This window comes from Hoplias malabaricus, chromosome X2, assembly GCF_029633855.1.
Source record: "Hoplias malabaricus isolate fHopMal1 chromosome X2, fHopMal1.hap1, whole genome shotgun sequence".
Lineage (NCBI taxonomy): Eukaryota > Metazoa > Chordata > Actinopteri > Characiformes > Erythrinidae > Hoplias > Hoplias malabaricus.
In genome coordinates, this window is record NC_089819.1 from 29,371,594 (window position 1) to 29,377,915 (window position 6,322).

At 40.0% G+C, this 6,322-nt stretch overlaps 1 long non-coding RNA gene across 1 annotated transcript in view; it reads right to left on the reverse strand.

Annotated features, from left to right (window-relative positions):
* Positions 1-208: 208 nt before the first annotated feature.
* Positions 209-6,322, reverse strand: part of LOC136677458 (uncharacterized) — a 6,330-nt gene continuing 216 nt past the window's right edge. The window contains exons 2-3 of the long non-coding RNA XR_010796358.1: positions 3,590-3,702; positions 209-978 (exon numbers count right to left, since the gene is read on the reverse strand). This is a non-coding gene — a long non-coding RNA (uncharacterized lncRNA). The remainder of the gene's footprint in view (positions 979-3,589; positions 3,703-6,322) is intronic.

The window sequence follows — 6,322 nt, forward strand, 5'->3', positions numbered from 1 at the left end:
AATATATTTGTGAAAAAAGGAGTTTAAAATCGGCTGCTGCTGTTATTATTTTAAACAGACGTTTTATTTAGAGGCTTGTGAGACATGTAATTCTTCTTAATATTTATGAAAGTTAATATAAAGTTTTAAATACACTTCAGGATTGAACAGTTGTATTAAATACTCTCTCTGTATCAGGGTCTTGTCTTTGGCTTGATATTAGAAGACACTCAGGCACAATATTAAAATACGGTAGGAGTCGTCCAATCAGCTCTGACTCACCCATCCCCCACAGCTCACTGACTCTCTCTGGGTCTGTTTCTGTAAATTCACTCTCACACCCAACACAGACCTGTGTGACAAAATACTGAGGACATATTAATTGATTTATTTTTCTTTAATTAAATGAGACTATGATTGTTCTCCTCTATAAACAGGAAAGACAACCTACGATATAAATTACAAATATAACACAAAGTGCACAGTTCTTTTATATAAACTGGGGTCAAAGTTGACTCGAAGATTATGTTAAACATAAAATATTTTGTTTATAACTCAATTGTGAGTAAGAGGGAAAAAGTTAAGATGCCGACAAAACCGCCCAAACCCTAGATGACTACATGTGCATTTTTAGATTGTGTCTCCTGTTCATTTGGACACAGTTATATTTTCACTAAGACATTGTGCTGCATGACTCCAGTTTACTCTGAATCTGTACTGTGCACTTAGAGTTGGATTCTTACTAAGACAGTGTGCAGTACTTCTATAAAAACTCATGCTACACAATGTCTTAGTGAAAATATAACACAAAGTGCGCAGTACTTTCAAATAAACTGGAGACACAATATAAAAAAGCACATGTAGTCAGCTAGGGTTAGTGCAGTTTTGTTATAAACAAGTTTTTTCAGCTTTAAGACCATGATTCCCATTCTTTTTTGGCTGGTGTCCTTCGAAGTGGAGTCCATGGCCTCTTCATCTGAGACTGATCGGAGATTTACTCTGTGGAGATAATACATATCACTGAGTAGTCATATGACAGTATTCTGGAAATTTAAACAGGATCAAGGTGATCAATATTGTCAGACATTTGGAAAGAAACACTGATATCGTCACTGTCCAATTAAAAACACATATCTTTTTAATAATTATTGTGATTAATTATAGCCACTGCTCTAATATTTCACGTGAGTAAACGTGAGATCAGTCGTTAACTTTAGCACGGACACTCAGACAGCACCAGGAGAATTGGGGAGGGGGGGAAATGCATGGTTTTGATGGACAGGTCTAGCAGCCAATGAGATACTTGTTAAAGAAACTTTATATTTTGATATTATAATCATACAGGAGATGTAAAATATCCTATGCCAATCCATTAGAATTTCACACAGGGCCCGCCCCACTCTCTTCTTACTGGCAGCCACATAATTTCTATTGTTCCAATCCTAGAGTTACACCCTAATGTCGCTTTTCCACCGCACGGGTCCGGCTCTAATCGACTCAACTCTACGCGGCTCGGCATGCTTAAAGCTGGGTGCTTTTCCACTGGCAGGGCTCCCCCGTGAAATGGACCCGGTGAGGTTGCAAAACCCCGTCTCTAACAGGAATCACTGGCTTTTCAAAATCCACAACACCGGCAGCAGAAAAGTTAGGCGCTGTTAACTCATCATGTATTTGCATGACTGGAACCCCAAGGAAGCTGGGACTGAAAACCTACCTAGTTCCAGTAACCAGGTACCAGATTTGACCAGTGCAAATCAAAAGAGCCTTGCCGAGTCGAGTAGAGTTGTGTAGGTTCTCACAGTGGAAAAGCGCCATAAGTGTGCTGTGGCCGTTTATGATCTGATTAGCAACCAGCTAACATCTACGATTAATCATCGATCCCATCACGAGTACCCAAAACACCCACAGCATCACTAGCTCTTCACAGTGGTCATCAGGTAGGCACCTCTCCCTCATCAATGTTTTGCATAATTAAGCCCACAAAACCTCCACACTTGCCTCCCTGGTGACTAAGGCTGAACCTAGCCCCACTGGCACTGTTAATGCATGCTCAGTGCCACCAGTTCCAAGTGATCTTTATGTGCTACATCACCAACCACCACAACAGCATCTGTACAGTCTATGTTCTCCTTATCCACAACCACTGACTAGAACTTTAAGGTGTTTCTGATAACTCATTCACAACTGCTCTTAATAATAACGTGGCAGACTTGGCTAAAAATCCCCTAACACCCATCTTGAACGGTCTAAAATGTGACTGCCACCTATGTTCCCTCACCTCAGCCGCCAGGTCTCCTCCTCATTGCACTTTGCCAATCACATCCCTTAGCTCTGATGAGCTCCTGGCTACCTGCACAGCCACTTTTGGATTTCACTTCCTTCCTGCTGTTTTGACTGGCATTGCTACTTTTACCACTGCATCTTTCGATCCTGACAGAATGATCTCACGACTCACCTTTGCACATTTTAAAATCCTCAACTAAACTTGAGTGGTAACTCTAGTACCCATCTCCCATACCATGCCACACTACTTAAACACTGTGACACTAGCCACTTCATTATAGCATATACCATATCGGTAGATGGGGTGAAGCACGAAATTGGAAATTACTGGTGTACGTAGGTAAAAAACTGCAGGTCCAAGAGTGTATTGCGTTAACTACACTGAGGCCAGACATGGTGCTGTGCTCTGAAAGTAAACGGATAGTTTATTTCATAGAGTTAACAGTTCCGTTTGAGAATGCAGTTGATGAAGCATTTGAAAGGAAGAAGCTGAAGTATGCAGACTTGATGGCTGAGGTGAGGTAACGCGGGTGGCAGGCATATGCAAGACCGGTGGAGGTAGGTGTTAGGGGATTTGTAGGCAAGTCTGCCACATCCCTGCTTGTGCAGTTCGGTATTAGGGGCCGGAAAATATGGGTAGCTGTGAAGGAGTTATCAGAAACAGCTGAAAGGTCTAGTCAGTGGTTGTGGAACACAGACTAGTTGGGGAAATGCACTGTAGAGGTGCTGTTGTGATAGTTGGTAATGTAGCACATAAAGATCACATGGAATTTGTGGCATTGAGCATGCATTAACGGTGCCAGTGGGGCTAGGTACAGCCTTAGTCACCAGGGAGGCCAGTGTGGATTTACGTTTGTTGATGGTTAAGGGTATGGAATGACTGTAAAGCTGGCTTGGAGGGGGGGGGGGGTGTTTGGGACGCCAGACTTCACTGTTGAGCCTTCTGGAGGTGTTGTGGGTTTAATTCCGTGAAATACTGATGAGAGGAGGTGCCTACCTGATGACCCCTGTGAAGAGCTAGTGATGCAGTGGGTGGTTTGGCACTATGTGAAGCTCTAATGGATTGTCATAGGATATTTTAAATCTTATCATGTGTATGATTATTATATATGGCCATACAGTCAACATGTGAAACAACATTTACTCTGTCATAACACATATTATAACTGGTCTGTAATATTACGATGGCTATATTAAACCAAATATGATTAAATACTCTGATGTAGTATTTAATAATTCTGCAACATTCATGGAAGTCTGACAACCATGTAAAGAAACAAAAAGATATTTGTTTAAAACATACACTGTTTATCTTCTGAGAACTCACTTGTTATCCTTTGATCACTGTCACAGTCATCACTGGACGGGCAATATTCAGAAGCACTTATCTTCTGATGAGTCCTGACTGCTTGCAAACCATTCTTCAGGAGCATTCAAGTCCTACAACATAAAATATTTTAGTAAATCAAGTAAGACAAGCTGCATTTAAGCATGGCTAACACAAACTTTTATTTCTTTTATTGACATGTTAATATTGCACTTTAACAGCATAATTTCTGAAAATTGATTCTGCTAAGCAACTCTATTGTGGTTATTAGTTTCGGCCCCTAGTATGACTAGTATTATTCTTTGGTGTATCACTAGTGCTACATATTTCGAAGGCTTTGTATAAGACCTGTGTGCATAAATCTGTTGCTTGAATGTCCTACAACAAATGTTTAGCAACCACTCTTTTAGCTGGCTGACTAAACTGACCAGCAAAAAGCAGATGTGTGCCTTGTCCAGTTAACGATTAGCTTTTCCAAAAACTGAATGTCAAAGATCAGCTTAGACTACTTTAGCTACACTTTTAAGTAGAGCAAGAGTGGAAAAGGAAGAAAATAAATTCCTCACAATTCTAATAAGAAAATAAATGAGCTCTTCCTTTACTTTACATAGGACACCAACAAAGTATTGAAAAAGGTCTGCATACATTACTTATAAACTTGATTTGCCAAGTACAAAATTACAAATGACGTCAACACTGCAGTTGAAAAACGTGGTATGCATGGCTTTGGCTACGTTCACACAGCAGGTAAAAGTGGCCCAAATCCGATCTGTTTCGTCATGTGTGATACAGATGTGTCGTTTTTGTGGCTGTGTGAACTGAATCTGACTATTTAAAATCAGCTTTGGGCCACTTTCATATGTGGTACCGAGATCCAATTCATATTGGATCTGTGGCAATGTGACTCTGTCTGAACGGCCAGATCGGAATTCATGTGAAATTACGTCACACGAGAATGATCTCGGACTACGGTCCAAAGCACTTTCGTCTTAATTTGAGGTGTTTAGGACATGGACACGGACTGGTCAAAGCATTTTCATTTTGTAAAATATATTGGCAAATGAAAAATGTCTGAAACTCCTTAATCTAGGCCCCTGTCTCTTATTAATGATAATTTAAAACACATGTAAATTATAATTTTATAAAACAAACAAGAGAATAGCTTCTTTTAGTCATTCTATATCAGTTTTACATTGTTCATGTCGTTATGAAGCTCTATAAATAAGGATCATGGACATATTAAACTCATATCGGCTTTGTATGTAACAGACTGACATTTCCTTTTGGTCAGCGCCTGAAGCCTCGTACTTTGTGGTGCGGGTCAGTTCAGCAGTGTGATCTGTTCAGACTGACGTTAGATATGGGTCACATTATACAGACTGTGTGAACAGCAGAACAAAAATAATCAGATCTGGACTTTTACCTGCTGTGTGAACGTAGCCAAAAAGACAAGAAAAATGGTTACTAAATGTTATGTATTTGACCTGCTCCGTGTATATCTCCACTCATATTCCTTAGTGCCCACCTCAGAGAAATAAACAGACTCCCTGTCAGAATCTGTCTCTCCGTCACGTGCACCAGGCAGCAGTGTGGACACGGCTTACGCTTGAGATTTGTGTGATTTCTCTTTATAAATAAAAATACTGAATTTTCCTCCAAAGAAAATAATACAACTTTGCATCAAAAACAACACTCAATAATGATTCTGTCACAACCACTAAAGGCATCTCTTTTCTGACTCCAAATCCTTTAAAAAGAAGTCATTAAACATTACATCAAATATGTTCATGTTCTCTGTAAATAGCTGTGAAAATGTACAATACAAAATGCTGTGTTCAAAATAAAATAATACTGATTTTTTTCTGTCAAAAAGGACAGAGTATATGCTTTAGGTTCAGTGGGTAAATGTCTTTGGATTAAATCCTTAATGAACACTTCCACCACCACAGAAATAGAGCAATGATAAACTTGCAAAAATAAGTTCTTTGTATTCTGAACACTGCTAAACCACACCAGCAAAAACCTACATGCAGCAGGCTTCCCGAGCGAGCACAGAACTCACCAAGGGGCTTGAGGATTTAATCTGAAGACTTCTGACCAGATAAACCACTGACCCCTGACCCTAAAACACACGTCCTTTCCTTTTACCAGATTCTTGCTTTGTTACTGGTTTGTTACTGGTCTGTTACTGCTCAGGTTGTCACCATTATAATGTGTAAATAACCCAGCTCTGAGAGCAGTGATCTGTATAAGTCTTAAAAAGGTCTGAAAATGTCTAACAATGATGAGAGATGTCAATGTGTTTAAGACAGAATCAAGGCTGAGTGTGTCATGTTTAAAACACGCTCTGATTATACAGCTTTAATCTATTAAATAGACTACAGTCAGTGACTGATGCGATGTGGCAGTTTTCTGAGGACGAACACTGAAGATACTGTGTTATTTATAAAGATAAATCACATTAATCCTAAGTGTAACCTGTTGGGCCCAGACTGCTCCCGGAAGCGCGTGCACGCGAAGTATTTTCGGCTCGTTAGCATACACGAGCTATTTTGCTAATACCGCCTTTACAGTGTTAACGGTGCTGTTGACCCTACTTACAAACTGCTAAAATCTTATTACAACACTGTAAACCCCGACTGCAGCGGCTTCGTTGTTTTAAAACCTTGAACTTTAATGCCACGGACGTTTTGGAGCAGTGCAGCTAGTCACATTTAGCTCGTGCTAACTTCT